The sequence below is a fragment of the Cyanistes caeruleus genome, chromosome 6 (assembly GCF_971803275.1).
Source record: "Cyanistes caeruleus chromosome 6, bCyaCae1.hap1.1, whole genome shotgun sequence".
NCBI classification, from domain to species: Eukaryota; Metazoa; Chordata; class Aves; order Passeriformes; family Paridae; genus Cyanistes; species Cyanistes caeruleus.
In genome coordinates, this window is record NC_141706.1 from 47,419,586 (window position 1) to 47,444,513 (window position 24,928).

At 43.5% G+C, this 24,928-nt stretch overlaps 1 protein-coding gene across 2 annotated transcripts in view; it reads left to right on the forward strand.

The window, feature by feature from the left end:
* Positions 1 to 5,606: 5,606 nt before the first annotated feature.
* Positions 5,607 to 24,928, forward strand: part of NRXN3 (neurexin 3) — a 972,437-nt gene continuing 953,115 nt past the window's right edge. Inside the window, exon 1 of one of the 2 annotated variants that reach the window (XM_086893498.1) lies at positions 5,607 to 5,782. The gene's annotated coding sequence lies outside the window, so the exon portion shown is untranslated. Of the gene's footprint in view, positions 5,783 to 17,778; positions 17,968 to 24,928 lie in introns of those variants that run through there. The other variant, XM_086893497.1, reaches the window with a different exon arrangement.

A 24,928-nucleotide genomic window follows, 5' to 3' on the forward strand; every position in this document is an offset into this window, starting at 1 on the left:
CAAACACCTGGGATTAGTGATGAGCAGAGTCACTAGAATCCATTGTGGTACTGAAACCTCTTGAAAAGGAGCACCAAGAGTTGAAGAATTACAGAATACTGTTGTGCCTTCCCTGGTGGTTATGAAATCAAAGATGGGGTTGGTATCCAGCTGGTTCATGTCTCCACTTGAATGCCTTTCTTCCTCTCTCAGCTCTTCACCTTTTTTTTAATGTGCTCACTCTTAGTACCTTCAAAAGTACCTCCCTGCTCTGCCATGCAGTGTCACTTCCATAACAGCTCAGCTCTGTGCTGCTTCCTCATACCTTGCTGATTTCTAAGGGAGGCTTTATGGTTTACAAGACCCTTACATTTCCCCTGCAGAGACAATGTTGTATCACTCCTAGCTTCAAAATGCAGCAGGACCCACATAGTTAAGATCATAGAATGGTTTGGATCAGAAGTGGCCTCAAAGATCATCTCACTTTAACCCCCTGCCATGGGCAGAGGTGCCTTCCGATAAATTGGGTTGCTCAAAGCCCTGTCCAACCTGTTCTTGAACACCTCCAGACACGGGGCATTCACAACTTCTCTGGACACTTCCAGTGCCTCATTTCCTTTTGAAAGCCTAAGAGTTAAAAGCTTTTAGGGAGAGATATGAAGGAAACCTCTTACACATAGGGGGAGAAATCTGATCTCATATATCTGCTGGAAGCATCTGCAAATGAAAGAAGGAAGGTTAAAAGAGTGTGTTTAGCAGAAGTTTGCCTAGCAAGTAAGATGTATCTTCATAGATATATCAGATACAGTCTGATATCCAGACTGCAGATAAATAGTTATTAAACTATTGACACTACCTGTAGCTACTACCAAAATCTTTAATCTGTTAACATGGCTTATGTTAAATTACAATGATTACTCCATGGTTGCATTTTATGGTTTCCACACATTAAATATGGTGTTGATGTCAGCTTTTGGTCTGGACTAATAATAATGCTCAAGAGAAGGCTATAGGGGCATATTTGCCTTATACAAGATGTTGAAAAGGCCTTTCATAACTTTTCAGGTAGATTCTGTGTTGCTTTCCTCTTTGCTTAATCTTTGATACTTACCTGATTCTTTGAAATGTATCCAATTCTTCCTACAGATAAACTGCATGCAAGATGTGTTAGTAGCACTGACACACACATTCCTACAGAGGGTCTTCTGGTATGTTGGGACCCTGATCTTCACTGTGCCACTAGGGCAGAAAGATTTTGTGTTCTGGGCCTTGACCTGCACCTCTGGAGATCTGCATTTAATTTTCAGTGCTGCCACATACTTCCCAAGTGACCTTGTGCGAGTCATTTATTCTCTCAGCATTTAATTATCACCCTTTTGCAGATGAGAAGTTGACACTTCTCTGCCTTCCAGAGAGTAATGTGAGGATAAATTCATCAACCTTCATGTTCTGCTGTGAACAATGGGAGTTCACTGAGGCAAAGCAAAGTCCAATGAGGAGATGAGACAGCACAGGGAACCAAAGCAAGGATGAAGCCCATTTTAGCTAGCTAGAGAGCTGTGCTGTATGAAGAGAGTGCATGATGTTGTGCAGGGATTTACATCAATCCTCTGAGTGTGCAGTGCTATGACCTCAGTATCCTAGCCTTCATTACAGTGACAAACTGGAGGGTGGGGGGAACACAAGGTTCCTAGGTCTCTCTTAGTAAGTAGTCATCAGATGGCTCATTCGCTTATGTCACTTTTTTTGTGATGCTCCTGCCTTTTCATTTCTGTAGCTAGTCTGAGTCAAGCATGGAAAATGGTCATTTACTGAGATTACAGAATGTGGGTTGTATCACAAATAGGAGGAAAAGGTGCAAAGCATAAAAATGCTCTCTTGGAGAGAAAATGTTCCATGTCAGTCTGTCTTGTCATTGTGATTTATTGTTCTAGAACAGTTGAACATTTCTATTCTCACTGCCAAAGGACTTCAAGTGTATGGGACATTTCCAGTGCTCTCTAAGGAGATGGCTTTCATTTTTAAAGACAGCTGTGGGTCTTGATCACATGAACATATATCTTGACCTTGGAGTGAAGTTATTAAAAAAGTAGGTGCAATTCAGAGGAGTGCAATTGATGCTGAGGTGTTGGAGTCAGCTGCCTACGTATCTCTTGACTGGTTAGTCACTATGTGCATGCCATAGACACTAAACAGTCCAGACAGCGCCTCCCTTGTCTGGTTCCAGTTGGAAACTTCCAAGACTTCCAAGCAGAGATCTAGCTGGCCCTTCCTTTAAAACTGTTCCTGCAGGTAATTCAGTGTTGACTGGTATTTTGCAGCTGTTGCGCTGCCGATGTTCAGAAGGGTGGACTTCAAGTGCCTTTCTCATCTTGCTCCTTCAAGAGTAGGCGAGCATTGAGCATCCTTCTGTGTAGCCAGAGCATGAACTCAACCTTGAAGCCATTTGGGATGCCAAATTACATATGTCAGTTGGCCTCTTTTCAGGTATGGATGGAGGCAATTGCTTGTCCCCAGTACAGCAAAATGCTATCAGACAGCTCTGGTCTAATTTTTGGTTTATTCTTCACAGCTTTTATTAAAGCTAAATGGAGCTTCAGGTTTTTAGCACTTTGGAATGTCATGTTACAAGACAGGCCTCTTCTCTGTTAAAGGAATCATCTACACTGTGTAGATGAAAAACATTTATAAGAACTAGACTTCATTATTTTTATTATTTTTTTTCAGCTGCTGAAAAATCTACCTTTCCCACTTGCTGCTTGATATTAGATTTAAAATCAAAAGAAAAAAAGCCTTGGTAATTGATTTAGCTTCAGAATGCAGTTCCCTTGTTCTGCAGCTTCCAGGAAATACAGATAGTCTGCTTGGATGTGTGCATTTTGGGATCTTTTGGAAGCTTTCTGCCTGTGAATCTCTTGGTTTTATAAGATGATACTCTATCTTGGCTAGTAGGGTCCAAGATGCCAAAAAAGAGACTAGAGACCTGGGGGACCAGATTTTTGAATATTCAAGTGACTATTGGTAATCTCTTTCAGTTTGAAAAATGTATATCTTTAGGATGCAAGATCTAGTTGGGGAAGCAAGTTCATGTGGGTGGTTTTTGTTTGCTTGTTTGGGGGTTTTTGTGTGTTTTTTGTTTGGTTTTTTTGGGGTTTTTTTTGTTTGTTTGTTTTTGTTGTTTCCTTTCTGTCCCAATGGCATTTAAAAAATCCTCTTCCCAGCATTTCTAATGTTAGGGAGAATTCTAGGAAAATCAAGCCTATGAGAAGTAGATGCTGCCTTTGCTGCATCTTCATCCTGGCTTCTCTGGAGTAATATTGTAGGGGTATAAAACATGTTTCCTGTTAGGAAAAAAAGCGCTGTAAAGAAGGAAGCCTAAGTAAATATACAATAAAGAGATGTATAAAGGTGTCTTCAAGAGACAATTCATGGCTCTGTTAGTATCACAAGGAGATTTTTGTGGGGGTTTTTAAAGGCCCTTGGTGTAGTACAGGGAATGACTATAATGCCAAACTTTAAACCCCATGCTGAAAACAAACAGCCAGCATGTTCTCAGCCTTTTCAGCATCTGTTAAATAAGGCAGTATAAAGAGCTGTGCTGTGGATATTAAAGGCTTGGCATACTCCTAGTATAGCTGTCACTGGGAAAAGGTATTTATAAAATGTGCTATGAACCAAATATGGTATTGCTGCTAATAGTGAAGCAGCCCCAGCAAAACGCCTTTGGAACTTACATGAGGTATGATAATGTAACAAGACCTTTCACCAAAAAATTGCAGAGTGGGGAATGAACAAAACCTTCCTCTTCCTGCAGTGTGCCAGGTCATATGGGTGGGTACAGCTGATACTCAGGCACACGTAACAAAACTTGGCAACAGGAAGTGAAGGGAAGTCACATGCTTAGCAGAAACTTCAAGGGCACACTCAGGAGATGGAATGTAATTACTCAATTTGGATTTTAGCCATGACAGTGAGTTAACCCTCAGAGCAAGCATGGTTTTATTTATCTCTCTTCCTCATCCTGAGAGTTCCGAAGATTAGAGGTAAGCACTTAGGACCCTTTATTTAATTTTTTTGATAAGCTTTTTCTATTACCTTCATTCTTATAATATCTGAGCCTTAAAAACATGAATTAATTTAGTCTAATATATATCTGTGACTCTGAGAAGTATTTTCCCAGCTGCCTTTTCACACCTAGAAATCTTCCATGAGAGAAGTATAAGATTAGGGCAGTTTGGTTTGTTCCTTGCATTGGGGACTACAGTGTTAGTTGCTGTCCTTTTTCACAAAGGAAGGGCATAAATATCCAGGTTAGAAAATAATGGGTAATTTAAGGAGCCTCAAAGGACCTAGTGGAAAACAGGGAATTTCCCCTTGCTGCTGTCCTTACTCATGATGAGTGCAGAATGAGGGGTTAATCACTGTATATTTCATGAACAAAATATCAAGTTTGTTCCTGTATAGTGTATTGTATGTTAGGCAGCTGGCTTGTCCCCTCTTCCTTCTGGCTGACAGCAGGATTTTCTGATCAGGTAAGGTTTCCTGTTACGTGAGCCCTACCAGTGGAGTGCACATGGAAAGCGTGTGCTTCCTCTCATTGAAGTGTTGCTTTTGATAAAAGATATGAGATATTGTGCTGGTTTGGGCTGGAGTAAATTTTCTTCACAGTGGCTGGTATGGGGCTGTGTTTTGGATTTGTGCTGAACGCAGGGTTGATAATTGAGAGATGTTTTTGTCGTTGTTGGGCAGGGCTTACGCAGAGCCAAAGCCTTTTCTGCTTTCTGCACTGCTAAGCTGGTGAGGAAGTTGGGGGTCCAGGGGATACTGGGAGGAGACACAGCCAGGACAGGTGACCCCAAGTGCCCAAAGGGATATTCCAGACCGTGTGACATCGTGCTCAGTATAGAATGTGAGGGGAAGCAGGAGGAGGGGAGGGATGTTTGGAGTGATGGTGTTTGTCTTCCCAAGTCACCATTATGTGTGATGGGGCCCTGCTCTCCTGGAGACGGCTGAACACCTGCCTGCCATGGGAAGCGGTGAATCAATTCCTTGTTTTGCTTTGCTTACATGTGTGGCTTTTGTTTTCTCTATTAAACTGTCTTTATTTCAACACTTGGATTTTCCAGCTTTTACCATTCCGATTCTCTGCCTGATCCTGCTGGTGGGGGAGTAAGTGGCTGTGTGGTGCCTTGTTGCTGGCTGGGGTTAAACCATGACAGATGTGTTTCCCTCCCGTTTTTTAGACTGTTTCCTGCAGAACAGCTGCACAGTGCTCTGAGGCTTGCTGCTGGCCAAGGCCTCTGTCAGCACAGAAATAACTAGATAGGTGTTGACCAGAATAAAACGATAAAGTCAGGTAAACTGCAGACAGATTATCCTCCAATATTTAATTTCTTTATTTTGTAATCCATAGTCTGTAGCTATTCCTTTCCCTGTCATAGAAATAAATGAGCAATGGACTGCTTTAAGTCCAGTCATGCTTCAGGGTGCAAAAATCTGAGTTCAGAGTGCTCCACAGAAGACTTCTCTACACAGAAAGCTTTAGATGCGTTGCATGCACAGACCTCTCTGTGACTTAAGCATAAGGAAAGATGCTCATACTGTGAAGTCTGGTGAGATCACAGATCAGTTGTGACCGGAGCTGCCTTGCATTAGGAAGCTATCAGGCCGGTAAGCAAGGGCAACAGGATCCAGACTCGAAGCTCATGTTTGTGTGTTGAAATAGTCCAAGGACACGCTGCAATGATTGGCAGCCCAGCCCGCCTCTCACGTCGAGCAAGTTCCGTTTGTGGGGTGGGCACAGGTGAGAGCCCGCCCGGGCAGGTTCGGCCAAGGGGAGGGCACAGGTGAGAGCTCTCCCGGGCAGGCTCGGCCAAGGGGAGGGCACAGGTGAGAGCTCTCCCGGACAGGTGCGGCCAAGGGGAGGGCACAGGTGAGAGCTCTCCCGGACAGGTGCGGCCAAGGGGAGGGCACAGGTGAGAGCTCTCCCGGGCAGGTGCGGCCAAGGGGAGGGCACAGGTGAGAGCTCTCCCGGACAGGTGCGGCCAAGGGGAGGGCACAGGTGAGAGCTCTCCCGGACAGGTGCGGCCAAGGGGAGGGCACAGGTGAGAGCTCTCCCGGGCAGGTGCGGCCAAGGGGACGGCACAGGTGAGAGCTCTCCCGGGCAGGTGCGGCCGCGGAAGCGCTGCAGCGGGGACAGCACCCGCGGGTTTCAGCACCATGGAGAGCGGCACCGGCCGCGGGCATCGCGGCGCGATCGCCCTCACGCCGCCGCAGGATACTTGCTGCTTTTATGAAGTCTTTCTTTGCCAAGCACTTCCCAAGCACTCACTTGTTTGAAGAGAATTGTTTAAAAAATTTAAAAAAAAAAAAAAAATCGAAGTTTTTTCTCAAGAGCACTCAGCAAAATGGCAGGTTTACAGTCAGTACTTGGGCAGCACTTTTCATGCAAGGGTTTCCACACATTTTGTGAATATTAATGAAGTCAGCTGCAAAATCAATCATCCCTTTATAACGGAGGTAGGCTTCATTATCCTTGTCTAGTTAGGGAAACTGAGGCAGGCAAGGATAATGTGGTTTGTCTCAGTCAATATTGAACCCAGGAAATAAAAATTATGGCCTTTATGCTCCCACTAATACAAAACCATACAGCTTCTATAGCCCTTCCTATTTTGGTTTTAAGAGATGTATTTCCTTCTTCCAAGTACAATTCTTCACTTAACTGATCTAGTTAAGCTCATGGCAGATGATTTTCCAGCTAGCCTAATTATAGCAATTCTCACCTACTACCCTTGTGTTTCTTAAGGATTGCTGCTGTTTTCAGAAAGAGAGTCACTAGCCTTATTTCAAATGCACACTGGTACATATGTGGTGCTGGGTTTGCTATTCCTGAAAATGTTATTTTGAAGCAAAAACTTGCTCCTTTGATGCTTATAAATAGGTAAATATGTGTGCTATTTTGCACTCAATTGTCAGGCATGTACCATGGTGTTTTGTTGTTTCACTGGACAGGTGGAGACAGAGCAGTTAGGCACTGATGGCTTCTGTCTGGTGAGCTGGCTCTTGATTGACTGATTAGCTTCTTTGTATGGCAGGCACTTCTCTCAGCTCTGTCATTAAAGATGCATCATAACCCCTTGCAAGATACTTTTTTTTCTTTTTTTTTTCCCTGACACAGAGGAAGAAGGAAAGAGTAATTCTGAATGTTTTACAGTAGGGAAACTTTTGTTAATATGGAAGGTCTTTAAAGATGTGACTTAACCAGATTTCTGTCTTGAAAAATTTGAAAAAAACCCCAAGCCTGAAACATTGCTGTCAGGGAAGTAACTCATCTATCTCCTCAAGATTTTCCATGTACAGCCTCCCATTATTTTTGTTTATAGTTGGTATCTTTAGCGTTAAATAGTTAACCTTTGTAAAAGATATGGGAGGCAGTTGGAGAGGGGCTTTTCATTTAAAAAATGGATAAAATGAGGTATGGACTAGGAGACTGGCTTGTAGACATGGCTGCAGGTGTCTGGACTGTCAAGTTCCATATCTCAGTCATTTCAGCTTGACACCAAACCATGGTTTCTTCCAGAGGTAGGAGACAAGACCCAGGAGGTGACCCCAATTCTCTGTCAGTGTTGGTATCTGATGTAGCTTCTTTCCTTTTTGTTGTTGATAATGCTATGAAAGTCCCTTATCTAATACGTTTTCTGCCTGGAGAAGTGATACTGGTATGTGTAAGTGTGAACTTAAATTGATATGCTGGTATGAATTCATTGTTTCTTCATAAGATAACTTTTCACAAGTCAGCTTGCATCACTTTGGAGGGAGCTTAAACCAAAGAAAACAAGAAAAGGCACCTCCTATTCTGCAGCAAGTGTTTACACAGGGGATTGTAGCACTTCCTTGTTTAACAAGATTTCTGAAGTTACACTTATATGCCCAGTAAAACCCTATTTTGCACAAAACACAGAATAATTTAGTTCTGGTGCAGAACTAAAAAAAAGCAGCACTTTTTGCATGATTCTTGCAGATTTTGATGAACTCAGAGATGACATGACCCTTTCTGCAGTGATGATTAGTAATACCACAAGCAGGTTGAGCTATAGTTCTCAGATAATGCCTGGCAAAAAGGTAATAATCAATGTCTTCTGTCTGCAGGCCAGTATGTCAACAGTCAGCTGTGGTTTGTAGCTGGATGGGGTAGGATGGAGTCATGTGTTATGAATTTGCCTGTGCATGGGGTGATCATAAGCATGCTGCATATGATCACGGTGACTCCTTGCATCTAGTGGAGCACAGTATTTTCCAGACACTGCAGTTCATCTTTGACTGACACGTGCCTGTGTCTGGGTTATGACAGTCCCATTGACTTAACCCCTGGAGCCTCTTGCTGAGGCAGCATTGGGCTGAGAAAAACTTAGTTATTTAAAGCCTGTTGGAAACCTTGTTTATTAGGATGTATGGAAATGTAATATGAAATGTAGCAACTCCAGATCTGGTGGGTCTTCTGACTATTTCTTCCTTTAGCTGAAGGATTAGTTCCTGTCTAATTAGATTAGAATCCTGGAGGATTCTGTCTTCTGTGTGCTCAAGGCTGATGCTGAAAGGCACTGCCTCATCATTTAATCAGGTACACCAGTTATTTTATTGCAGTTCAAATCCTGATCCTAGATCTGATGGGTGGAAAGCTTCAGTGCCTCCAGCTCTGAGTATAGGTATCCAAATAACATTTTGCCTAGTATGAATCTGCTTATTAGAGATCATAGGAAGTCTGCATAAGGATTAATGTATCTTTCTGCATGATGAATCAGGTCTATGAAGGCATTGACATATCAGCATATGGATCTTCATTGGCTTCTACACATGGTCTAAATCTAGGAGATTTGTAGGTCTTTGAAGTTGTGTTTTAAGACTATAGAATAAGTCCTGTCCCTTTAGAGGTCTACAGAGTTCTTCATTGAGAGCTGGACATAGCATAGGCCCATCCTGGGATGTAGTGTTTGGTTTGGTAGAAGTGTGGAGAGCTGAGTAAAACAGTAATTCACTGGAGCTTAACAATGACTCCTTTTTAATCGTAAGTCTTGTTGACTGGCTTCTAAGAATGTTTTATTAAGTCATCTTCAGTCAGGAGAATATTGATGACAGTGGACTGTTATCGAGCTGTATTTGTGGTGGTGTGAGAGGTACACTGTGGGAGGGCTGTGCATCCACTCTATTTTTGGGATATAAAATTACAGCACGAGGAGGAATGGATGGCACCTTGCTGTGAAATAATATAATTCAAACCCATTGCTTTACAGTACTGCCCTTTGAATGGGCAGTGACATGGCAGACTTGTCTAAAGGCAGCTGCCCAACCTTTCCTCATCCATGTTCAGTGCAGAGTTTTAGCTCTGTTAGGAATCGTTTGCATGCAGCAGATCTCATTCTCTCAGTTGCATTGGTGCAGTGCCTGTCAACTCAGGGAGGAAAGACAAACCTGTTAACCGGAGCTTTTGCTTGTTTACTGTGTATTTACATATCCCCTTCAGTCTTTTTTTTCCCCTAAAATTTAAATTTTTGATGTCAGTTCATTTATTTTTAAGACAATTTTTTTCTCATTCCAGAAACAGAAAGCAATGTAGATGCTAGAATCATGAGGGCATCTGTTCTCTTATTTGTGATTTCCCCCACATTCACTTCCAGCCCATATACAGAGATGCATGACTCTGTTTTTTGTTTGTTTTCTTTTCTTTTTTTTTTTCTCAGCTACCTGTGTCATCCATTAAAATGTGCCTATCTGGGTGTTATGCCAAACACAGATCATCTGTGAGGTCTTAAACACTGCTAAATGATAAATAAAGGCCTTTGCATGCAGTTGATTCCTGAGGGTCAAAGCCTCTGTTCTGTGAGATGCGCCCTCAGAGAAGATTGTTGCTTTTTCCTTAAAGTGCAAAATACCATCATGCAGATTAATCATGAATCTGTTACTTTGGAGGTGTAATATAGCAACCAATGCTTTGTTTTCTCTTGTGAAATGCCATCTGCCCCTCCCCATGTGTTGGTTTTTTTCCCTTAGTAAGAAGACCATGTTGTGCTGCCTTTCAATGCCTTCATATTGGGTCATGTCTCAGAAACTTAGAAGGGATCTAGGAGTACTCACTCCAGAACTAAGTCACTCCTTCTGGGTGTCATGGGTTGTGTCTATTCTAGATCCCTTTATACTTACTACTTCAAGTTCAGGTCTAATTTGGTTGCTAGAATGAAGGAATGAATCCACTGGGACCTGTAGTCAGTATTCACAGCTAGCTTTGCTAGGAGCCTTACAATGATTGCAAGGAAAGGAAGAGTGAAAAACCTACGTCAGGAAAAGGAAGCATAAAAGTTGGGCCATTACAGACTATCATGAGTTTAATTTGAGCAGGAAATATATAGATGTAGTGGCCCTCAGTTTATGTCAGTGGTGAAATTTATGAGGCTCTCAAAGGGCATCAGAAGGGGGAGGTAGTGAGAGTTGTATGGTATAGGAGAGTTTAAGTGAGGTGACAATGGCACCAACAAATATATCATGGGGAATAATCTTGTTCTGATTGTGAGTAGGAAGTGAGGAAGAACAATAACCTTAGCTGATCTTTCTCACCTCTAAGTCTCACGGGGGTACAACACTTTGAAGTGCTGAGAATATCCATCAATATCCGTTGAAGCCTGTGATAACTAAAGGCACGGATCATTCTGCAGTGAATGGTATTTCTTCTCTAGGTTTGAAGCATTCCTCTCTGTTTTCCGCTTCAAACACAGCTCACTTTTCTGCGTGTTTCAGCACTCTACATATTTTGCTTGCCTCGCTCTCTGCTTCACAGCTGCTGCATTAAATCCATCCGTGGACACTTAAAAGATGCTATGGAAATGTATTGCTTGCCTTCAGCAATAGCAGTGGTTGGCCAGCACATTGCTCCCCTAGCCCATCAGCCCCAGCACTGTGGTGCTTGTGTTTGCTGGACTGTTCCTTCTGAGTGTACGGAGGTGAACACATGTTCAGTATTAATCTTCATTTCAATGAAGTTGTTTTAGTTCATGCTTTATTGCAGCGCTTTGTAATAATGCATCTGTAATGGCAGCCCTTGGGGCAGCAGTCGCATGTGGCAGGCTGAGTGCCTGAACTGCTCCTGAGAATGACTCCAATCATACAGAATGAGGCACTCCCTGGTGCACCATCTGAATTTATAATACCAATTTATATAGTGCCCTAAAGCAAGGTTTGTATTTGCTCTGGGACACAGGGGCCAGGCTATAGAAGGAGAACTGCTCTCCATTTTTTTTTGCTGTCCCTTTTTTTGAATATATGCATTTGTCTAGCTTTTCAACTTGCCTGTCTTAAAGCCTAGACTGAGCCCAGGAAATGCAAGAATATGCCTTAATACAGAGTGATGGGTGCAGAACCTGTAACTGGGCAACACAGGCCTGCTGCCAACCTCACAGCATAGGTCTTTCACCAGGTCTGGAGGGGAGGCATGTAGGAGTCCTGGCTGCTAGTTCATTATGGACCTCCTTGAGTGCCTGGGAGTCAGTGGTGGCTTAACCTCCTTTGAGAAAAGACATGATGAGACACAAAGTGGTGAGGGTTGGATTTTCCTAGATAGGTATGCAGCAGGATTTTTAGAAAGTGCTTAAGTAGCATGGATACCTAATGCCTATTAATTTTGGAAAAGAGGCATATAGTGCTTAAAGGTCAAAAGCAATGGTTTAGGCTTGCCCTGGAGATATGCCATGCCTATCACCAAACAGAAGCTAAAAGGCTTTTGTCAAAAATAGTGTTGGCTAAGTGAGAAGAAGGTATGTTCTTCTCTTTTTGGCTCCTTGAAGGATTTTGTTTTAAGCTACAAAATTCCCAGTCTCCACTGTTTTATAGCAGCAGGAAGAGAATTTTCCCCCCTTGCCCCGGTTTTATTTGAGTCCTATTTGGGTTGTCTTATCTCACCTTAAATCTTCACTTTATAGATTGATACCAAAAAAAAAAAAGACATTTATTGGCATCTGATTGTGAATGAGAAGTACATCCCCCTATGGATAGAATGATGTTTGAAGACATTGTTTTTGGCATGTGAGCAGAGAAAATGACAGTTCTTCCATCTTTATCATGTTTATCCAAAATAGTGCATGAAGTTTTAAAATGAGATAACTGAACTATTAGAAAGGCACTGGTTGTTCCTTATCCTGAGAGCTTCCCAGCATATCAGTTACTTATAACATGATGCTTGCAAACACCTTTCAGAAGCTGATGGGATAAAAGAAATTCTGTGAGGGAATCTACACTTAACTCATACATGAGAAGGGTGCTGCAGTGAATCTGAGGGGTTTGCTTTTTCAGAGAAAGAGAGGGCAGCCTGTCTTGTCATGCCCCAATACTGTTATTCTGCACTGATGTCTTTATTCCACCTGCTCCTGTTGTCTGGGAAGGGTTTCTGTTTTGTGTGGATATGGGTAAGTGTTTGACATGAGATTACTAGGGGTTGATCCTAAAGTCTGAATGCAATACCAGATACAAAGTCCCAAACTGTGTTTCCAACATTGTTTGGAGAGTTAACTAGTGGATACAGCAAGAAATGTCCCTATCTAGTACCAATGATCTTGAACAATCAAGGTGTCTGCACTTCAGGGTCACTCATGGGGTCAAAGGCAAAAGGGAAATAATACTTAATCTTCCTCGAGGAGCTGCTGAAGTTCTTCAAGGAGTAGCTCCTGTGGTTGCACTACATTAGATATTTTATTAAAGAGAGATTTATCTTTCACTCATGTTAAATCCAGCTTTTCTGATTGCATGTCTCTCTAGCTCTTCCTCTTTTAGTACTCATCAATTCCTATTCTTACCCAACCCTGTTGATGGATAAACAGGTATGACATGATATTTGTCACCAGGAAAGCACACTGTGATGCCATTGGTTAATTTTCATGGCTCCATCTGAGGATTCAGAAACAAGGAGAGGAGGCAGACTTCAAGTGGAAGAGGTAGTAAGTAATAAAGATCTACTGAGTCTTACTGCAGGTGAGGAACTGGATATGACATCATGGGAACTGGAGTGATCTCATGCAGTTATAAGATACAAGAAGCAAGAAAGGATGGAGTTCAAAACTGGTGAAAATATTTGTTGGAAGGCTGTGCTTTAACTCGGAACTGTGGATTTGGATTTGGCCATTTCACTGGATGCTACCTGCTGCCCCTAGGAAGTGTTTTTCTTCCTTTTGGCCTGCATGGAGTCAGGGTCACAGTGGGCTTGTTGACAATGGGAGATGGCAATGGATGTCATTCTGTCTTAGAATGAGATGTAGATATGTGTGTAATATCTGGTAGTGGAGGTCACAAAGCCAATGTGACAAGTTAGGTTTTGTATCACTGGCTTAAAGAATGTGCGGCTTTTATTTTATTCTCCCTCAAAAAACTGAGCATGAACCAACATCTGTCTCATCTGTTTTTTTTAATGCTTATGTGTAAATACATACAAACAATGGATCCTCTTACAATGATGCTCTCAAAGATGGTGGAACATAGTGTATGAAAGTTGGAGAAGGGCTTGCATAATTTCTTTGTACAAATCAGTTGATTCAATGAAATACACTTTTTTTCCTTACATGAAAATTAATTGCCTTGAATTTGCTCTTGCAGTATTAGCACACACCCCACTTATTTAATCTCTCTCAGGCATTCTTCCCACAAGGAATCCTTTCACTGAATGGGTTCATCCTTACATTCTTGGCTAGACACATCAAGCTTTTTTTGTTCATTCATACACTGCCACGCGCTCAAAGTTGTGTCTGAATAGTTTCTGTCCCCTGTACACTCACTTAAACAAAATGATGCTCAGAAAATTACTTTCTGTATACAGTGTGTACAGTTTCTATTAAATAAATGCAACAGAACATGCTTGGAGGAGGAAAAAGTCTGTTAATCAAGAGTAAATGGTGATGTCCTGCAAGTGGTCAGAATAATTTTGGAAGTTGAACCTCTAGTTGGAGTTAAAAATGGTGTTTGCAGTAGAGCTTAGAACTAATCCTCTGAAATGATGGTAAAGGGAGTCCTGACCAAGCACTGTCATGATCACTTTCCCCCATCTCTGTTATTTCTTATTATTGTAATGAGTTTTGCTCTCTCAAGTAGAATAAGGTCACCAGTAAGATAAGATCAGCTTTGTTTGGCACAACCAAGAAGATCTGATCACAGTTTGGACTGCAGCTTGTAAATTCACCTTGGGTATTAACTTCTGGGCAGAAAGACACTGAAAATGCTAACATGGCAAAAAAGAAAAAATAAAAAGAAAAAAAAAAAAGAAGAAAAAGAAAAAGCCAGAGAGAATAATTGCATTCTTGCCATGTTGCACAGATTTTTCTGGCCACTGTTTCAATGGCAAATTCCCCTTGAGCCTCATTTCCATTAAACTGTACCATACAAATGCTTATTTTCATGGATTTGGAGAATGCCATTTAGAGAATCTAAGGCGGAATACCAGGACTTTATACTCTACGGGTCAATATTGCAGTGCAGCCCCTTTTCCTATCTCCTGCTGTCATACTCAGGGCATTAGCTTAGAATGAATCTTCTAGATCTTGGTGGTGCAGCATTTGGACATCCTGGCATGATGGATGATGCCTCTAACTTTTGTTTCCAGAGTCTTTCCTAGGCTCTGCTGCCTCTCTTTCATCACCCCTCTGCTCAACAGGAAAGGGATGAACCAGGAACTGGTGATAACAGCCACATGCATTTTATATTGCATCAGGGAGATGGGTAGCTTCTGTGAGCCAGCTCGCTCCCCTAGCAAGATCTAAGCAAAAGCTGGGTGTGGTGCCTACTACAGCTCCTGCCCTGAATTAGCAAGCCCAGAGCACAATAAGTACCTTGAAGATGAGCAGTCCCACAAAGCGATTTATTGAAATTGCACTGACTGAATTGCCCCAGTTTATGACAGCATTTTGTCTTTTAGTTATAAAAAGCCCATTGGCTTGGTAAAAAGTTTTGGAAATTTATTCTAAAGGGAATAAGCAAAAGAAGGTGAATGGCATTTCTATGAAGGTGTGTTCTTGCCTCTTCTCTCTCTCTCTCTGGTGGTATTGGGAGGGAATTGTCAGGTGCCTAGGTCTATAAATCTATGTCACTGCTAACTTTTAAGGCCCTCTGGAAAGGAAATTGTCTATTTTCTTAATGAAGACACTGAAAAAGTCCGATGTATTTAATTATCTTCTAGATGGGGACAAAACACTTCATCTAGAGCATGTCATACATTCCAAAAAGTCTCACCACAATGCCAGTGACATATACTGGGGAGATGAGTAGTATTAGAGGGTTCTAGTACAAACCTCACTGTAGGAGGTTTTTTTTTCATCTCCATTCAACTTATTTGCAGACGTCAGGGCTAGAGCAAGAGATGAGAAAGAAAGAAAGAAAGAATTAGAGGAATTAATCAGAAAAATTCACTCTTCTGTTGAGCAATTAGAGCATTGTTTGCGGGACAAAGAACTTCTTGTATTGCACTGCTTTCCTCTTGTCTCTGTTTTGCTCCACAACCCACCAAAGATGTACCTTCCAACCTTAATGAAATTTTCCTGCTCTTCTAATATTTTCTCACTATTCTGTGTCTATTTATAAAATGATGTCTGCTATTTTGGTTCCTCACTGTAACAATTTTTCAGAAGTAAAGGTCTATGCGTCCGAGTTAGACACAGTAAGATTTTTTCCCGAAGTAGTTGTTATCTTCTTTGGTTCAATGTTGCGCTCTGAATAGAAGTTTCTCAGTTAGATGAAGTCTTCTATCTCTCTTTCTAATTTGTAGACATTTCATATATGGGTGTCCTAGGCTTTTCTTTTTACCAGTTGAAAGGATAGGATGCAAACTAGCTTATTTTCCCCAATTTTTTTTTGGCTCACTTTACCTTAATTAAAATTTGCTAGGTTAAAAATTGCTAGGTTGTTTGTTTTTTTTCTCACAAAGGACATGCTGATTTCTGTCTGCTAAACCGAAGAGGTAAAATTTGGAATTGGAAGTGGAGATGATGCTGTAGTCATTGATTTTACATAGAAGACACTATGTTGATAGGCAGGCAGACCAAATATGATGCAAGTATGTGTGTGCATGGTCGTAGAAGACCTTGGACTGGGAAGGGATAGAGGTGGTGCAGTTTCAGAAGACTATCTCAACAAATCATTACTTTGATAAACTGCAAACTACAAAATGCTAAATTGCCAGAACTACCAGCAAGTGAAGAAATGTACTAGATGCCAGATTTTGTTGCCAGATGCACTTTTTAAATATGGAGTTAACTACTGAAGAAAACAAAGTAATACCTGATTTTCTTCACAGTAATTGAGACCAGGATCTAATCCCATGCCCTAAGAAGGGATTGATAGCTCTTACTGCTGTTTTATGTTGTCCATATAAAACAAGTTAAAAACAATCAGCAATACAAACATGCAAAGGGATAAAATCTTGCTCTTGGGATGCTGATTTTGGGTTAGGAAGATGCCTCTTTGCTGGACATAGTCACCTTGTTGAAATAGGTCTCTGTCATCTTCTCTGTAAATATATATGAATTTGTTAGGGGGTGTGAAGGACTGTGTTTTGCAGAGAAACTTCCCAAGGGGCTCCTAATACTACTTGTAACTATTATTTAGTGTTTCTGTGTGGCTATTATCCACCTCAGGCACAGCTGCATTTCAATAGTAGGAAGGTGATCAATACATCCTGTGTAAAATAATAATTATTTATTATTTACTGAGTACTGCGGGTAGGTTGCCTGCTATGCAAAATGTAGAAAAAGACAAAAACCTTTGGATACATGATCAGAGGGGGAAGGAAAGACAAATGGCTTTGTAGTCTGTCCCTAAGGCAAATGCATTTCTGCATGTCTGGTGTTGCAGTATGAGCTTCATACACAAATTTTACAAGACCACAGAGTCTGGAAAGAGGGGCCAGAAAGTTTGATTCCTCACTTTCGGGTTTGTGTGCACTGCATGTGCATAGTGTTCCTGTCTGATAGTGTTCTTTGAGGTGGACTTTTTAGCATGATAACATATTAAAAAACTTTACATATATGTTCCCGACAGTACATTTGCTGTGCTAAGTACTAATAGCGATAAAGTGATAACAATATCTAGGATGTACACTCTAAATGATGGGGATACTGACCCCAACATAGTTGATAGCGTCTATCAGTTGCTGTTTTTCTCTCTTCGAAAAGTAGAGAAATGAGTGGATAAAAAGTTTGAGATATTTGTACAAGGAAACTTACTGGCTGGTTTAAATGAAATGGGCAGTGGATAAATTGACTTGAAATATGCAGTAGGTCTGGGTCAAACTCTGAGCTCCAAAGGAAAATTCTTTGTGAACTTTAAGGGTTTTGTGGTACTCATGAAAGTGACTGTCTGCTTCCTTCTGCTCAGACGGCCGGTCCCTGGTGGCAAACTGAAGGAAAAATAAGCCGCATCTGCCCGGCTTCGCCTTGCTGGGACCAGCGGGTCAAAATCCCCCTATGCCGTGCCGGCCCGGTGAAGGAGCTCTCGAGGAATGAGACGCTGACGGGCCGAAGGCAGCCCAAAAGCCGCCGAACCTCTTTGCTGGGAGGAGGCGGCGGACGCGTGGGAGGCGAAGCCCGGCGGAGCGCTGCTGCCCGTGCCCGGGGCCGTGCCCGCTGTCGGGGCCGGGCGGACCGTGTCGGGGGCCGGGGCGCGGACCCGCGGTCTCTTTAAAAGCCGGGGCCGGCCGGGCGGGCGCGGCGGCAGCAGGGGGCGGCGGCGGCGGCGTGCGCGGGGCTCGGGCTGCTCCGGCACCGCGGCGCGCTCAGCCCTGCGCAGCTCCGCCCGCGGCCGCCCGCGGCTCTCCCGGCACGGCACGGCACGGCTCGGCTCGGCCAGCCCAGCCCAGCTTCCCCGGGACCCCCGCAGCCTCCGCGGCTGGGGCCACGCTGGAGCCCCCTGCCCCGCAGCGCAGGCGAGCCGCGAGTTGGCGCGGCGGCCGGCGCCCGCCCGGCTGCGGAGGTGAGAGGGGCGGGGGGCGGCTCGGCTCGGCTCGGCACGGATCGGAGGGGGCTGCCCGCCCGGCGAGCGCTGAGCGCCGCCGCTCCGGAGCTCCGCGGGTGGGTTTCTCACCCTTCTCACGACAACTATTTCGGATCGTTTTATCCCGCTCCTCGCTCCTTGCTGCCCCGGCGGGGCTGGGCGCTGCCCGCCCGGGCGGAGTGGGCGCGCACCGACCCTCGGGACGCTCCGGCTCCTTTGGTCAGACTTTTTTGGGAGATCGCAGTTCCCGCGGCGGGGCATTTTGCAGTGGAAAATTGGTTGGGGGGGTGGGCTTTCGAAAAAGAAGATACTACGCTGTGTTACAGCAGGCAGACCCTTAGAGTGAGCCTGCTGTTTGACTAAAGCTTAAGGATTTCTTAAAAAAAAAATAAATACTAACGAGAAAAGAAGAGAGGCTGAAGATGAAAGTTTTTTCCTTTAATATTTTTTGCCTCTTCCAAGTCTTCGGATCTATAACGGTAGCGCCTTTCTTCCCCGCCTTCCATTTGTTTGTATTAATGATTTAGTAGCCGTCTTGCCTGAAAACTTCCACCGTGAGTGACTGCTGTGGGTTTTCAGGCAGTCAGTGACCTTAAAGGTTGGTTCAGTGCTTTTTTTCGTGCAAAATCTATGTGAAATAATCGCTGTATTGTTTTTTCTTATTTTTTTTTTTCTATAAGAAAAAAGATACACCTGCTTTATAATTTAAAAGAAAACACCATTGAGTCAGGGAGTGATGTAATTCTCCTACCTAAGGGCACCGACTCTGGTGCTTTGCAGGTGACTTGTCTTTTGCTTACTCTTAAATTTATTTTAATGGTAATCTTATGTGGCTAGAAATAACATATTTAACGGTGATGTTTTAAGAATGTATTTTGTCAAAATTGAATACTTTCTATTTCAATTTTTTTTTTCTTCCTGATTTCTGCCCCTCCTCCTTCAAAAGAAAACAATAAAAAAGATTAAGCATGAGATCAGCGGCAGAAAAACCAAAGGATTGGGGAGACAGAACCGGGGCTAAAAACATTGAATCGTTTATAAAAAGCACACTTTCAGCTTTTTGCTTTTCCAAGCTCTCATTCCACCTTTCTGTGGTCAAACTGTTCAACACTTCGTTGCAAATAGTTTTAAGAAATTATTTTGTTTTTTTCTATATTATATTTGTCCCTCCTGTATTTTTTACTACCCGTAATTGTTCTGAGATAAGCACACAACCCTCCTAAAAAGGTGAATATTGAAATGACCGCTCACCAATACCTCTTTATTGCATATTTTGAGGGGCTATTTTTTGAGGGGGCGAACTCTTAACTAGACTGGTGAAAAGTCTAAAAGAGATGTTGAGTAGGTGAGGGAAAATTTGATAACAAAAGGTTTTGTTTGCCGTGCTGATACGGCCAGCTATTAATTGTAACGTTAACCAGAAAGGTGTTACGTCTATCACTGGTTTCATTTAAAATGGTCATCAATGTTACGCTGAGCAAGTTTATATAAGGGTTAGTAGTATTTTGGGGGGAGGAGGTTGCAGAGATTATTGCTTCTGGGTTTGCGACTGAACGCACTTTATCAGCTGAATGAACTGGATTATTGTATAGACATAATTTTCCATTTCTCTATCAGTTTCTTTTCAGTATTCGGCACTTTCTTAAACATTTATCTCTCGCTAACAAAGTGTCTGGTTTTTGGGAGTGAGGAGGTGCAGCTGGGGACACTGGAAGTTTGGGGATAATGTGAGCAACAGGATAAATTTATTTATTTAAAAAAAACAAACCCCAAAGTTAGGAGGTGAGGATTCTCTTTCTGGAGCATTCGGGCACCTTCTGGTGGGGTATGTCTCTAGGCTTTTAATTATTTATTTCACTTTTGTCCTTTCAAAAATGAAGTAGAGTGAAACCAAAATGAAGCAAAGTAAAATTAGAGTTAGCGTTGAAAAATAACTAAATTAAGCAAGGGGGAACGGCTGGAAGCCCAATACTTGATTTCATCAACCTGGTGGCGATGGCTTCTCGATAGAAGCGATATCTGCCGATATCACCCCTGTTCCATGGCTGTAGCCTGGCCTCATTTTACGCTGCGTTTCCACTGAACATGTTGACGTGCTGCTGCTTATATAAGGGGAAGAACAAATTCAAGCAGATTAGTGCTTGGGATTTTGAGATCGGCTACCCAGATCGCATTGTGGGTTTTTTCCTTTCCTTGGGGGAGCCGATCGGGGAAGGCTGGAGAATGACGGGAGGGGATGAAATCAGAATGTGTGGTTGGGAGAAGATGGGGGTGATGCGGGGAGCAGCTTATTCGCATAATGTCTGCGCTGCGTCCCTTTTTCTTTTCTTTTTATAAAACCCATTATCTCTAAAAACACATTATTCTTCAGCCGGGTCTAAAAAAAAAAAATAGTGGGAGGGGTTATCATAGCGAGGGGGTTTGGTATGGGAGTCATTAGACCCACTGCTGCAAAACCAAGATACAGAAATCCATCTGCACCAACATTTCGGAGGGAGGGAGGGCGTAGAGAGGGGGGAAGGGATGGATTGTCTATCTTGGATTAGCGAAGTGGAGCTTTGTATTCTTCATTTTCCTCCCCATTTTCTGCCATTTTCCCCCATCCCCCCCATCCGCACACCCGCTTTCCTCCTCCCAGCCCCCACTCCCCCGAAGGTTTCTCATCCCTTGACGAGAAAATTCTGTGTTACATCCTGATGGCTCTGCGGCTTTTTTTTAGTGCATCACAACAGTGGCACGATGACCTTTACTTCATGCCACACGGATTTGGGTTCCCGATAGGACTGTGACCGCAGCTTGGGCACATTCGTACACCCATAGTCTTGTACTTTGGATAGTCGGTGATTTAATTTTGATTTTTGCGTGTGCATCTTTGTGCGTCTGTGTGGTTGGTAAACACTGGCAGAGGGTAAGGAACGCAGTAATTGCCAAAGGCACGTCCATCCATTTCGCCAGCCCCTCTTGCCGTTCTCTTTTCCTGGACATTGTGTCACACATCATGAGATTTTGTGCTGGGGAGGGGTGTGCCCTGTGTGGATGGCAGGGGCCTGGGGGTTGGAGGGAGTGTATGTGTACTGGGGAGGGAGAAATTGTGTGGGGGAAATGGACCTGACGATGCTAATAACATTATTTTGGTCAAATGAACGTCTGGTGATAATGATGCAGTGTAACCATCCGTGAAATACATGCTTGTGACACACTGGAATAAAGGTTACTCCAGGGAGCTCCGTCAGAGCCAGGCATGCTCGGGGGAGTGAGCTGACCCCTTGATAGGGGAAACAAAATTCATAAGCATCCCAGGTCCCCTCCCTTTCCAATGCCTCCTTGCACGTCCGAGCTGGAGGGCATTGAGATTGAGAGAGGGGGTGGGCTGCATTGGAGCCAGGATGAAACAAAGCATTCTCGCTTCATCCTCCCATGCCATCCTCTCTTGCCCTCTTCGAGTTTATCCGTACTGTTGATCCAAACGATACAGGAATATCGCCATTTCCATGCAGTCCCTGCTGGAGCCTGGAGGGTGGTGAATTGAGAGGCGGAGAAAAGCTCCTTGTGTTCCTGTTGTAGGATGTGCAGGAGAGCCATGGCTTTTCAGGTCTGAGTGGAGCAGGGAAAAGGCTGGGGTGGGGAAGAAAAAGGAGTTAAGTCTTTCCCTCCATCCATTGTTCGCTTCCTTTGTTCCCCCAGCTAGAATATGGTGTAGGACCTGACAAGCCTCACTGGGTGGTCGTGTTGGCTAGCACACGGGGATGAAGGAGCTGAGACAGTGAGAGGGAAGCTTTTCCTGCATTTCAGGACGTTCAGGACCCTCTCCAAGGCTCACAGACCTGCTCAGCACCCTCGTTTTCTGGGTGTGAAGGACTCCTGTCTTTTGTCATGGGCTGCTCACACCCAGGCTGAGGGGAGCTGTGGCAGGAAGGTGCTCCTGTGGTTCTGTCAGCTGCTGCTTTCATTTCCTCTGTGTGGCTGTGCCTGCTCCAAGGTCTCCGTGTTTCTGGATCTTTCCACTTCATGAAACAATAGCAAAAGTTGAATAAATAGATCTGTCCAGAGCTACTGGTCTTTGCCTTTTGCTTTTCTCCTTTCTCTGACCTTGATGTGCAGTGGTAAACTACTGCCAGGAAGATGGGGGCAGGGGTGTGTCCAGTGCCCCACATGGTTGCTCTAGGTGATGCCTGGACAGGTTCCTCTACTCCCCTGTTTTTTGCTCACCAGAGCCAATCTTGCTTCATCTGCCCAGCTTCACCAGTAGTTACTTTTTGATCTTTCCCTGCTTACCTCAGTTACTCAGTACCTCTTACCTCAGTTACTTTGGAAGTGGTTGTTGTGCTGCAGTTCCTGTGCTTGTAGGAATCTTACCATCATATAGTATCCTCAGCTGGAAGTCCAGCTCCTAGCCTTGCATGAAACACCCCAAGAATCACACCATGTGCCTGAGGGTGTTGTCCAAGTGCTTCTTGAACTCTTTCAGGCTTGGTGCTGTGACCATTTCCTTAGGGAGCCTGTCACAGTGCCAAGACCACTCCCTGGGAAAAGAGCCTTTTCCTAACATTCAACCTAAACCTTCCCTGATTCAGCTTCAGGACATTTCCTTGAGCCCTTTCACTGGTCACCAGAGAGGAAAGATCAGTGCCTGCCCCTCCACTTCCCCTCATGAGGAAGTTATAGATCCTGATGAGGTGTTCCCTGTCTCCTACAGACTGAGCAGTCCAAGTGACCTCAGCTGTTTCTCATAAGGCTTGTCCTCTAGGCCTTTCACCATCTTTGTAGCCCTCCTTTCAATGCTCTCTCATACCTTTTTATCCTCCTTACACTGGGCTCTTGTATGGCTGCTGTCTAAGATGATGTGGCCATCTGAGCAACAGGCAGAATGTATTGCAGGGCCTGTGTGCCTGCTCCCATCCCGCTGAGAATGCCTCCCTGGTGGGCCCACCTTCGCATCAAGGTTTTATGGTTCCTCCTTTTCCACAGTGATTCAGGTACCAGTTTGTTCTTGTGGCAGGGTTAGCTTGCTTTTAGGAATTATTTGTTAACAGGAAAAGTTGGAAAAAGCATTTTTGTAGGTACATTTCAATGATTGCCATGTGAGTTTTGTAGCTCACCCTGACTGTCATGCTTTGCCCTTCCTTGAGCTTTCATGACCAAGGTGAAAAGGTTCTTCAAGGAAGAAGAACGTTGACATTGTGCTGGAGTTTACCTGACCCTGAATGTTTTGCACCCTTGAAGTGTGATGAGAACTCAGTTCCTGCAAAGCATTCAGAGCGTGAGAGGTGGTGTCAGGGGTAATTTGTGATAGCAATGATGGTGGATTTTAAGATTTAAGTGCCTGTGCAAAAAGGAAATAAATGTGCCTCCTCCATCCCTTCCTTTCTTCCCTTTCTAAGCAGGTTGCCAAGCCATCAGGTACAACTTTTTGGCAACTTTTTGACAACTATCAGGCAGCTTTTTTTTTTTTTTCTGTTAGGATTGGATTTAAACTCTCAACCTAGAGGATACCTTTGGATTGTACAAGATGGTTGGGCTCCTGTCTGGATTATTCCTGGGAAGGTAGAGTTTAGTTCCCCTTTTCTTGTATCAGCAATGGTGTTCTGGTAGACCTACTGAACTACTTTTTCTGCAGTCTCCTCCAGGGCTCTTTAGAGTATTTTTTTTGAGAAGCAGAGTGTATTTTCCACCCCAATCTGTTTTCCTTTGCCCTCTCCTTTAGCTCTGTGCTCTGGGCATGTGCAGGTGGATGTCAGGATACTGGCTGAGCTGTAGTAGGCTGTATCACTGATAAGAACACATAGTGATCTGTCCAAGAACAAACTGAAGGAGTCAGAAGCTTTATGATGACCAAAAGCCAGGATAAGAGATGACCTGTGATGATGATGATGCAGGAGACGTGGTGTTTAATTTAAAAACAAAATGCATCCAGCTTAATCTGCCCCTGCCCCCCACCAGCATGAAGAGAAGACAGGCTGTATTTTCAGACAATTGCCCAAGCAGCTGTAACCAGAAATTACCCAAATTTTGGTTAAGCTTTGGAAATTTTTATCAGCTCTCATCTCTCCCTCACCCCCCTTTTCTAAGTAATAGCAGTCTGTCAGTCTTGCAGAACTGGTTTTTAATTCATACAGCGAGTGGTGAGGAAGATACATCTGATTTTGGAAACAAAGATACAAGAGGGATTGATAACTTCTTGAAACCAGTACACTACATAATCTTGGTTCAGGTTGTTTGCTTTTTCTTTTGTTTTGTTTCTTCTCACCTGGGCATAGACAATGGCAATTCATGTGTAAAGGACTCTGAGAATCAGAAGTGATGTTTTGACTTCTCACTGCCATCCAAACAGCCAGACCAAGACATGATTGTAGAAAAGCGGCATGGGAGAAATTTGGTCTGCCTTCTTATTGTGGGCAATGGATGGCACTTTTAGTGCTCAGTTTATACCCTTTTCTGATTTTTTTTCTTTCTTTTTTTTTTATGGAAAAACCATGACTTTTGGTTTGGCTAGCCTGAGTATGATTTTACTGAAGTCTAGTAGGGATAAAATGCAGTGTTTCTGTAGTGATGTTCTTGAAAAGTTGAGTGATAAGACTCCAACTGGAAATACACTAGTGATGTTAGAAGATCCTGCATTTTTCCTGACGGGAAGATGGGAACACAGTTTCTCTTGTTACCGTTCACAGAAAACAGTGCTCTCCAGGCACTGTGGACAGCTCTTGTGACTGTACACCACACAGCCAGCTTGGCAAAGTGCTCTGTCTGGGCTAAAGCTTTTAGCTTCTTTAGACTCTGGGCTGCTGTGGGCATCATGTGTGGCTTTTCAGACAGTGGTGGAGGTTCACTTACAGCTGTCAGACGTTCAGTTCTGTCTGAAATACAGCCCCTGCTACAAGGTGGATTAGCCCTTCACCTGCTTTGCTTCCCCTTGTCTCAGAGCTTTCTTCTTGTTTCTCAC